This window comes from Phyllopteryx taeniolatus, chromosome 10 (genome assembly GCF_024500385.1).
Source record: "Phyllopteryx taeniolatus isolate TA_2022b chromosome 10, UOR_Ptae_1.2, whole genome shotgun sequence".
NCBI lineage: Eukaryota > Metazoa > Chordata > Actinopteri > Syngnathiformes > Syngnathidae > Phyllopteryx > Phyllopteryx taeniolatus.
In genome coordinates, this window is record NC_084511.1 from 23,268,488 (window position 1) to 23,280,489 (window position 12,002).

At 41.6% G+C, this 12,002-nt stretch overlaps 1 long non-coding RNA gene across 1 annotated transcript; it reads left to right on the plus strand.

Annotated features, from left to right (window-relative positions):
- The first annotated feature begins 492 nt into the window (after positions 1-492).
- Positions 493-4,535, plus strand: LOC133485258 (uncharacterized). The gene is made up of 3 exons (XR_009790647.1): positions 493-2,282; positions 2,811-2,937; positions 3,090-4,535. It is a non-coding gene; the product is annotated as an uncharacterized LOC133485258 (long non-coding RNA).
- Positions 4,536-12,002: the final 7,467 nt, after the last annotated feature.

Below are 12,002 nucleotides of genomic sequence, written 5' to 3' on the forward strand. Positions count from 1 at the left end.
CATATGGATAGACGTGTGTGTGCATCTGTGTGTGTGTGTGTGTGTGTGTGCGTGCGCGCACATCCATACGGAACGTACCAAGTTGGAAAACTGAAGGGATTCAAATTAATGTCCCATTTGTTTGATGAGAATCCGCTCCAAAAAGTTTGTTTGGAAAAAAAAAAAAAAAGTTTTCGTTTTGTGATGAAAAGTTGTGTGACTTTTTTTCTCCCCAAGAAAAAAGTTAATTTATGGGGGGAGAAATAGTCTCATAAAAAAGTCTGATTATTATTGGGAGTTTTATTTTGGGAGAAAAATATAGTCTGATAATATAGTCTTTGGGAGAAAAGTATAGTCTGATCTTGTTTTGAGAAAGTCATTTATTTGAGGTTGTTTGTTTTTCCAAGAAAAAAAAGAAAGTATTTATACAGCGTTTGAAATTGAAATGAATTCTTTAATTAAAATGTGAAAAGTAAACTTAACAGAAAAATAGCAAAACAAAGAAGATCGGAACAAAAAATACAAATAAAACTATATTTTCAGAAAATAAATATTTTCTCAAAATATTTTGAGAAGTTTGTCATTTAAAAAATTAGTATTTTTTTAAATAGATGATTAAGTGAAGTTGATTCAGATGAAATTTGAATATACAGTATCTGTTCCATAGTGGAGCTGAGTACCTAATGGACAGTGGTGGGAATGACAAATACTGTGTTACTGTACCCAAGTAGATTTTTCATGTATCAGTACTTATTTATTTTTCTGACAACTTTTTACTTTTACGTAAAGCGAAACTATGAGAACAGATCGTTTTGTTAGCAATAACGCCTGTGCCAACGCTAGCTAGCTCGTGGTTTGAACAAATCAAAACTAGGGAATTCCCTTGTTTCAAGTTATTAAAATGCGCTTTGTACATAACTGAACGTTTTAAAATAATTTTTACTTGCAGAATCTATACATTTCTACAGTAACTTAAGTACCAAAATAAGTAGTTGAAGTAGTAGTAATATACAAAGTACAAAGGAACAGACTGATAACAAACTACTGGTGATGAAGAAAATCAAATAACAGCATGGATTAGTGTTGGTATTATTATGAGTTCAGTCGAATCAGTAGTTACCGGTCTTTTTTCTTCCTGTACCCAGGTATGTGTACTTCTGAAGTGCAGCGTATGAGTACTTTTTCCACCTCTGCTTATGGAGTATTTACTCGTAAAACCTTTTCTTCACCACACAAATTCTTTGTGTGTGTGTGTGTGTGTGTGTGTGTTGGCCAGGGCATTGAGATTCAGGTCTTGCTCGTGGCCTCAGTCAAGTCCCGGTTGCCATGCCGACGGGCCAGCGGTCTCCCAGGATGAGTAACGATGTGATGTGGCCGCGCACTAACGTCCCAACAAAGACCTCATTACTACCGCAGCACCTCATAACGCGCCATTGTTGTCGAGTGCTGCCCGATATTAACCTGCCTGCACTTTGGCTTCCTTCCCAGCGTGGAGGGCAGTTGTGTGTGTGTGTCTGTGTGTGTGTGTGTGTGTGTGTGCGTGCGTGCGTGTGTGTGACTCATCCTTGTGGAAGTTGATCCAAGAATAACACATCCCAAAACTTTGCACAATGCAGTTTTTACTGAATTGAAATAAATAAATACATAAATAAATAATAATATAAATAGTTTATTTATTTATTTTTTTGTTGCATTCTTATTGTTTCAAAGTTGGATTTCAGGTCAGTCTTAAGGTTTCAAGCCTGGTTTAGGGTTTCAAAGAGGGTTTTAATCCAGGGTTATTGTTCCAGTAGGGTTTGAATTTAGGGCTTCAAATGACGGTTACAGTTTCAAAGTAGGGTTTCAAAGGAGGGTTTCTAGCCAGGGTTATTGTTTCAAAGTAGTGTTTCAAGAAAGAGTTAGAAGGTTTCAAACCAGGGTTAGGGTGTCAAAATTGGGTTTCAAGCCAGGGTTTGGGTTTCAAACAATGGTTAATGTTTCAAATGTATTACTAACCATAAACAGACAAGGCAGAGCAAGGTTGTATGACTTGTGTTGCAAACTTCTTATGTACATTCCGTCAATATCTTTTTTTGTTGTTGTGCAAATTGATACTACTTGTTTGTTATTTTTACAAATTATTAACCAATCAAAACTGTTAAAAATAGCGATAGAGCAAATCTCTCAACTATATTGATTCAGAAAAGTCTCGTGACGACCTCTTCTTCATTCCGCAGGAGCCTCGCAGCATTGTGTCTCCTCAAGATTGAAAGTCACAACAGGGAAGAAATCCTCGATGGACAAGAGCAAGTGAAAATAGCTAGGTTAGATACATTAGTGTGCAGATTCCTTTCCGCCTATTAGGCATCCTAATCACCTGTTCGATTTTTGCATTGTATCAGTCTCATCGCTCATAGCGCTTAAACCTTTAGAACGGAGTTAAGGAAGACGTATGTCACCACAGCTGTTAGGTTTTGTTAACTATTGAAGTATTTTCTTGTGTTAAAAGGCTCAATGCGACTGCAGACTTTGATTAACATTAATGGCAGCAGCTACAGCTGTGTCCGTACTATTCTAATCAATGTCAGTGTAATTTCAAGTTATAAAAATGTCACTGAACACGATTTTGGAGGACTGTTGTGTTAATGTTGGTACACAACAGTTTAAAGTAGCAATGTATAGGCATAATACCAACTACCAACAAAAGAACAAGACAATGTTTAATAACTCAAAACATCCATCCATCCATTCATTTTCAACACCGCTTATCCTTGTTAGGGTCGCGGGGTGCTGGAGCCTATAACTCAAAACATGCTGTTTTTTTATCTTTTCTTTTTTAAACTTCCTAAAAGGTAATGGTTTTGGAGATGCGAGGATTCCGTCAGACAGCGACAATATGTGACTTACTTCCATCTTTGTTACGTGAGATCAAACATCTTCATGCTACAGTGGACATTCACCAGCCAAGTGTGAAGTGCTGTAAGGAAGTGCTGTGTGTAGCTGTTTGTGTATGTCAGTTTGTGTGTGTGTGTGTGTGTGCGTGTGTGTGTGTATGTGTGCATGTGTAGGCCAGAGTGATGCCACAGGATGTTTGAGTGTTTGACTTGGTCTTAAACAACATCCTCTGACAGAGACACCACGGACTGCAGATGAGGCGAGAGATAAGACGCCAGCGTGATCCAGACCTTCACCCCAGCCATTGTCCCGCTTATCTCTAATGAAGCGCTATTGCCCGCTAATGATGGGGAGGAGGAGAGGCAGGCAGGGGTCTCGTCACTGATGGAGAGCAAAAGTGTAATGTTTGGCTTTCGGCACATAGAGAACGTGATAAGCTCATCAATGTAATTGCTGTTGCCGAGAAATACATTTATGGAGGATGATAGCGCTGGTTCATATGAGACTACCGTTCAAAGGTCTGGGGTCACCCAGGCAATTTCATGTTTTCCATGAAAGCACACTATTGTGATGATAAAAGCCGCAAGTAACGTGTATCCACCTGTTGCCATTATTAAAACAGACCAAAAGTCATTTTAACAATCTCTCACATAATTGATGCCGTTGGTGTTTTTATAGTATAATAATTAAGACTGATACGGCTTCTTTGGTCCGCATCCTTCATTTCCTAAAAAGAAGACAAACTATTGATGTTGCACTTTCCAAAAAAGAAGAGGTGCCAAAATATTCTTATTTGTACATGCAGTTGTCATGTGCATCCTCAGTTTCTTAATAAGCTGCGTTGGAAGGCACTTGGAACATGTAAACGTGTAGTTATGTTTCAAAACATGATATACATGTTTTCAAAGGCTATTCTTGAACAATGTGCATTGTTTTTTTTGTTCTTCACTTCTGTAAAAGTGGGTCACAACTAAGCGGCAATAGGAAAACGCAGGTCCCATGGTGACAATAGTTGAGAACTAATGCTTTAAATGTCAATATTCGTCTGTGACATTTGATAGTTTAGTTTGATAGATTTTAGTTTATACAATAAAACAAACATTTTATTTTTACTCAAACATATGCCAGCAAATAAGAAAATCAGAGAAATTGATCATTTTGGAGTGGTCTTGTAATGTTTTTCTTGATCTGAATATACACTATTTTTCTGCCATTTTTGTTTGAACATTTGTAAAAAGTACTGAAACACTGAACAGGTGGAGATGTGCATTCAAAAGTGCACAGAAGGTCCAATTAAGTCTACATGTATAAAGATTATAGTGCATTTTAGGTTCATTCTGAAATTTCACTCAAAAGCTCCTTATCCTGAAGTTTTTGTGAGTAGTTAATATCCCCTTTAATTGCGTCTGAATCCGTTGAAGCTGTTTGCGTTTAAACATTTTCCCATGTTTTGGGTGATGTTATTGTGGTCCAGTGAAACCAAGGTTGGACGTTTTGGCCATAATTTTAAAAGGTATGTTTGCCGCAAACACAGCATTGCTCATCACCAAAAGAACACCATACCTAGAGTGAACGATGGTGGTGACAGCATGATATTTTGGGGCTGTTTTTCTTCAGCTCAAACTGAGGCCTTAGTCAAGGTGGAGAGAATTATGAACAGTTCAAAATAGCAGTCAGTGTTAGCACAAAACATTTATAGTTCTGCTAGGGTAAAAAAAAAAAAAAAAAAAAAAAAGGTTGAGCAAAGCCTACTAGAACATCTGAACTTTATTTGGGGTTAATCTGAGGCACTTTAAATGATGGTGGCAGGCATGTGCTGACTCCCATTTAATATGAGTTTGAGAGGGTGTGCACACTTTTGCAACCACATTATTTTCACTTGATTTTTACTTCCCCTCTAGAAAAGATTTATATTTGCCCAATTTTATTTTATTTTTATTTTATATTTTTTTACACAAAAACCTTCAATAGGGATGTGTAGACTTTTTCTATTCAGTGAAGCTGTGACCTGAAGGTAGGGTTAGCTTGTCAGCGCACAGCATCCATATCCATGTGCGGCAGTCGCATGGCATCCCGTATTCCGATACGCGCAGATGTCCCGACAGAGCGTTTTTCTGTTGTTTTTTTTTTTTCAAAAAGTGCGCTCTTTGTTTCAGGCCGATGAGGCGTTCCTTCAGGTGCGTCACACAGGATGTCTTGTCCTCTCCGATTTCCCCCCTCAGTGCCGTCGAGGGGAGGGGCGGCTTATCAGTCGGAAATCACCATTCCTAGTGCCAAACTTCACCAGAGACGGCCGGGAGGGGCTTCGGGGTTGGCGTAGATCACTGTCATGGTGGGAAACTCTATATCGCTGCTTGTCGGGATTATGGAGGGTTTCCAGAAGCAAACAAAGTGAAGCAGCATTGTGTTTCTATGCTTCTCACTTCCTGAACACCTGAAATTAAATTGTCAGGACATTTAAAGCTGGCCTATAAACTGGTTTTGCTCAATGCAGATTTTTTATTTTTTTATTTTTTTTCAGAAATCAAAAACATTATTTCTTGTTCTCACCATTTTGCTTTGATTTTGTATGTTTTGATCTTTTCATTTAATCTGATTTTGACTACTGATTTTTTTTTTACTTTAACTTGATTTTCATCTTTTTTTGTGTGTTTCCTTGCTTCAACCTGAGCAGCTCCGGTGACTGTTCGAGGAAGGAGCGGGGAATCGGGGACGGCTTGTGCTTGGATGTACGCACGAGGGTTGTAGAGTAACCCTGACCCTGTGGGGGTACTGAGGGGTGGGGGAGGGCCTGCTGCATCCCTCCTGTGCTCCTCAGTTCTTGGCGGCAGACATGTGTGGGTTGTGGGAATTTTGCCTCTTTCTAACAAGGCCAGATGTCCCCTGGGTGACGCTCTTCTTTCCGGGAATGAGCACCCAACCGCCATCCCCGCCTACTTTCACCCACTTATGGGGTCACACTGGCAGCGGGAATGCAAGTCACATCACTTCAACAATTAGAGCTCTGACGGTTGTGGGACAGGGTAAAGGTTTTCAACAAGGGTTAGGGTTTTAAAAAGTAATATGGTCTAAAGCTAGGATTTCAAGTCTGGGTTATGGTTGCACAGTACAGTTTCATTGCTTTTAAGACACAGTTAAGATTTAAAAACAGGGTTTCAGGTCTGGGTTAAGGTTTCAAATTGGGGTTAGGATTTAAACCAGAGTTAGTATTTCAAATGAGGGTTTCAAGCCTGGGATGGTGTTTAATGCCTGGGTTATAGTTCCAAACTAGGGTTAAGGTCTCAAAGTAGAGTTTCAAGCCAGGGTCGTCATTCTTATTGTTGACATTATGGGATGTTTCTCATAAGTCACTCTGGGCAACCATTAATGAGGCCTGTGTGCATTTTAAAGCCGTATGAAAATGTATCAAAAGTACGGGGCTTGGGGACATTTGGCCCTGAATGATGTCATTTTTCATTGAGCAAGCCATTAAAAATAAATCAAGCATTGCCGACACTGTGTCGATTATTAATCGTGCTGAAAGTCATTAAAAGTCAATTTTAACAACAATCATTCCTTCATGCAATCTCTTTGAAAACCTCATCATATTTCCCAAAAATATGAAGATCGTCGTGGTGTCATTTATCCTCCGTTGGCGCAAATAAATCACTCAGTGAGACAACGCAAACAGGCCCGGAGACACCTCGCTGGATAAGGGGAGATATTTGGTTACACCTGATAAGATTACATTTGAGACAGAGGGATGCAGACAGCACCAGGAGGAGGAGGTTTCCAAAATCGAAGTAGGTCGGACCGTCGGCCGCGGTGTTGTGTCAGAGTGTCCGGACGGTGACCGTGCCCCACCCAGTGCCTCCATTTGGAACATAGAGGCGCAAGGCAGAGCTAATCTCCAACTTTGCAACGAGACGGGCTCCGGATCGGAGACGTGTTGAGGGTGGATGGCCGACGGGGGTCAAAGGGTCGTGTTTACCTGGATCAGGCATTTCCTCTGGGAACTGATAAGACTCGGGGAGGGGAAGTGCTCAGTTCCAGGTGAGTGCAGAGGGGCCCGCAAAATGACACCGTGCACACCTAGATGACAGCCCCCCCGCCCCCCTTTTTCCAAAAACCACCTAACATCCTCAGACTCCACCCCTACCCACAAGCAGGTCCGTTTTTTTGTTTGTTTGTTTTTTGAGCAGTGGTTGTCAAACTGGGGTTTAGTAGTTTAAGCTACGTTTGCCAACCAAACCAACCAAACAGCAATGATTCCCAACCACTGTGCTGCACAGTAGTGTGCTCTGAGATATCATCACATCCAGATTCACATAATTAGTCCAAAGATGATCATTTATTTACTACAAATAATATACCTTTTTTCATCTATCTATGCCAGCAATATTGAAAGGTAGAATAAGGAAACGCTCTTCCACTATAGATGGCAGAAGGTACAATCAACCTGTATATCCACCTGTTGCCATTCAAACAACAGAATAAGAAAAGTGTTTGAATAAACAGGGCCTCATTTTACACAAAGTAAATTTGTGGGGAAATTTTGATGAGGTCATTTCAGTAGATAGATTTTTGTGTTTGGTGGTGTGACGTGAGATTTTTTCCAATTGTTCCTTGACTCCGTTAGGGTTGGGGAACACTGATTTAGACAAGTGTGGTTTAATTATTTTTTTTTTTTTTTATTTGGGGACTCTTCTTCACAATTTATGACTGCCTCAAACACATCTCAAGACCTCGGAAACACTTCAGCATACAAACATATCTTTCTTTTAAATTTATGGATATTTCCAAGTGTAAAAAAAATGAGTTCATTTCAGGTTGGTCACAAGATACTTCCGAGGTGTTACCGTGTTTGTTTTTCCTCCTCCTCCTCCTCCTCCTCCTCCTTCAACTCCTCCTCACCTGGTTCTACACACACACACACACACACACACACACACACACACACACACACACACACACACACACACACAAAACTTACCTCCCCCAGGGTGGTACTGAGAAGAGTCAGTGAGCTAGAACGTGTTAACAAGCACAGTCTCGACCACTGTATTGAAAGACACGCATTCACACACGCACTCACGCACACACACATTCGCCACCTGCACACACAAGGCTAACTGGATGGAGCGAGGGGAGCAGGGGGTATTTTGGACGTTTGTTTGTGGGCTGGGAGTTGACATATTTTCATAATTAGAGATATGAAGGGTGGAAGTTTGTGGGACAGTGTTATGGTTTCAAAGACAGAGTTGAGTTTCAAGTTAGGTTTTCAAGCCTGGGTTAGGTTTCCAACCTACCAAACAAAGGGTAGGGTTTCAAATGATGCTTTCAAGACAGGGTCAGGGTTTCAAAATAGGGTTAAGATTTTAGGCTTGAAATCCTAACCCTTCTAGAGTTCGGGACTGTCGAGACTTTCTAGGGGTTAGGTTTCGAACAAGGGTTAGGGTTTCAAAGTTGGGTTTTAAGTCACAAATAGGGTTTCAAAATAGAGTTCGCAGCCAGGATGAGGGTTTCAAATTGTGGGTTGAAGCCAGGGTTAGGCTTGGAAAAATATTACTCTATTGTAGGAACATTACGATTCTTAATTTAGACCGACGACATGTCTTTATTCTTGTAAAGATTACAACCTTTTTTTCTCATAATATTATGGCCTTTTTTTCCAATTATCGTAACAACTTTTTAATATGGCACTTGGATGGATGCAAATGGTAATTAAGTTTAATTTGAATAAAACACGTCTTATTAAAGTGCCATGTTTTTGTTGACTTTATTTGGATTAGATTTAGTTTTGGTTGAATGTCATGTCATGTTTTTCCCAGTGTCCTTTGTCAATGTCGATGGTTTGTCTTGCACTCTAAGTTTTATTTTCCACCTGTTCTCATCAAACCTGTCTCTTGTGTCTAGCAATCACCTCCCTTCAGCCACTCATGTCTTGTCCAGGTGTGCCTCGTTGTCTCGTTATTTTGTGTATATTTAGTTCCCTGCTTTCATTTAGTCTCTGTTGGTGCATTGTTGTCATATTTCATGTTTCCGTAGTCCCGTCATGTTTCTTTTAGTAGTGAGGTTTTTTTTTTGTTTCCTTGAATTTCTTTGTTGCTTTGAATTTAGACTTTTGGACTGTGATCATTTTGTGTTTGCCTTGTCTTTTTGAAAATATATATATTTTTGGAGTAAATATTGAATACTTAATAAATACTTTCGTGGTAACCACAGTAGTTATCTTTAATTTACATTAGCGTTATGAGCTATCGGAAATATGTCTCCCCTGGATGGAAACAGTTTGAGAAGCCCTGGTCTAGATGAGGCTGTGAGAGCCTGAACATCTGCGCTGGTGTGTGAGTGAGCCACATTGTCTGTGCTGTATAATATGGTTAAGGGATGGCATGGCTGTTGTTGTGCACATAAGGGCAGGAGTGCGGCTTGCCTGCTTCTGTGTGTGTGTGAGGTGTCCTCCAACGTTCTCCTCAGGCCCTTGCAGAAAGCCTCATTAGTGCCAAGGAGCTACCGAGGAAGCACACGGCCGCCATTGTGGCCAATCCAAACATCAAGTCCTCTCCATCCGAGCCCCCCACTTCAGAAGCCCCCGACCAAATCCTATTTTTCAGGCCCCGCAGCTGCCCCGCTCTGCCACAGCACTTAGCCGTGTCATTCTATCCAGCTCTCCGGGCCTCCTCCGAAACAGGCCTGTTTTGTGCTCGGTCGTCTCTGATATGACTCCAGAAATGGAAATGAAGCCATGGATCTTCATTAAGGAGAGGCAGGTGTCCATAGAGACCCGGCCCAGGTGAAGGAGCCGGGGTGGGGGGCTGCCTGCTTGACGAGCTGCTGGAGCGGCCGAAGCAGAATTGGAATCGGTGAGGGTTTCCATACTTAAAATGTGACTCAATGACAGAGGTGGCAAAGGTACTTCTACTTTGTGCTCAAATAGAAGTACAATTACCTATGTAAAAAAAAGAAGTATAAATACTGATTTAACTCCTTCACGAAAGTAAAATGAGACAAGCCGAAAGTCGTAGCAACAACTAAAGTAAAAAAGTAGAAACGCTGAAATGTAAAAAGCAAAGATCCATTTTTACTGTCAATTATATACTATAGCCATTTTGCTAACTTGGCATTATGAAAAAAACATTAAAATAATTTAACACTAGGAAATGGTATATATATCACGGTATATCTGCGATGTTGCGATATCATTCACCGGTGATTTCAATTTTGAATGGCAACAAAACTAGTGGCCGACAGTCTGCCATGCATAAAAACTAGTTGCCGAACCCGCATTCTGTGCGACAGTTCAGTCAGTTACTCCTAAGGTTGGCAAAAGACAACACATTTGCCAAAAATCATTCTTGTAGCCAACAAAGTCAAACAACTGTCGTCATCGTCGTTTATGCTCCCTGGTTCAAGTTCTTCCATGTCGCTGTTGTACCTGTTTTTTCCGTCTCCATGATCTCAATCAATCAATCAAAATCTCAATCGCAGTTGACCTTACCCCTGTCCACTGCATTTACGGATCTTTTTATGTCGTGTTGTCATCCGCAAAGGTTTTTTTAAAAAGTACCAAGAAATGAGTAGAAAGTACAGACATATTATGTTTTCAAATACAGAGAGTAAATGTACAAAGTCATCAGAAAAATAAATACTCAAGTAAAGTGCAGATACCTAAAAATCTACTTCAGTACAGTATAGAAGTATTTGTTCTTGGTTACCTCCATCACTGCTCACTGATAGGCCTGCGCTATACCTCCCACCATATACTTACATGCACACACTCCTTAGCCATAGCCCCCCCACCCCACCCTGCCAAACCACCCACCTCCACCCCAGCACTTAATTGCCCATGTAATGAGCTGCAGTGAATGGGATTACTTGTGTGGAGGCACTTGAGGACCTTGTGCATTGGGGGGCACCTCCTGCAGGCCCTCATCTCCAGGGAATACATTTCGGATGATGTTTTCTATGACGCATGGCGGGGGGGAGATGGGGGGTGGGCAAAAAAACCTCATCTCCTCGCCACATCTGTTATAGCCGCATTAGGCCCTCCACATCCTCTCCTTCATCCCTGCCTCCTCCCTCAGCCACTCACTCCCTCTGAGCCTTTGTTTCCCTAATTATTCATTACAGAGAGGTGGCCTCCGCTTTGAAACCAGTGGAGGTGGATGAGGCTTGGCGCTGACCCACGATGCACCAGAACATCCTGGAAGCCTGAAACGTGTCTCTTTGTCAAGGGACACCTGTTATTTCTCCATCCTTCATCACGCATTAACAAGTCAGAAGACAACACAACCACCATACAACACACACGCATGCAAAAGGTGATTTCCTCCTTTCTACGCAGGAACCACATTTGGCAACTTGAGACTTGTCAAACACCCGTAATGCAACAGAACCATGTAAGTCCTCCCGAGAATGCCGAGACTGATCAGTCGTGGCGACTCTGAGACCCGGTAGACCAAAATATTGCTTGCGCTCTCACCAGCAATACGTCCTAGAGACATCTGCAGACAACGTGACAGCCAATTCACCTGGAGGTCACTGATATAGGCCTATATACAGTATATATCTATTTATCCATCCATTTTCTGTACCGCTTATCCTCACTGGCGTCGCAGGCGTGCTGGAGCCTATCCCAGCTATCTCTGGGCGAGAGGGTACACCCTGAACTGGTCACCAGCCAATCGCAGATATATATATTTTTTAAATAAATATGTAATGTATATTATGTGTGTGTGCTCCATGCTAAGCCGGCGTAACGCGAACACCAAAACAGTCCTTTAATGAGGAAAACGCTTTAACCTCCATACAACCCAAATTGGCAACAGTTTGTCTCCATCGATGGCTACACCTCCACTCCTGCCCCAGTACACCATGGTGTCCTCCAAGGCTCTGTGCTTGGACCCTTCCTCCTCACTGTTTATATGCTCCCACCTGCACGACTTATCCGCTACCATGGCCCCAACTTCAACTGGTATGCTGCTGACACTCAGCAATACCTTGCCACCAAACCATCTACCTATATTTCCCCCCTGAGTCCCTTGTCAACTGCCTCTGTGAAATAAAAACCATCATCAAAGTTTCTTTAATTCAACAGCAACTAGACTGAGCTCATGGCTGTGGCTCGTACAGCACTGCTCTGGAAGGTTGGAGATCTCCTCCTTGAC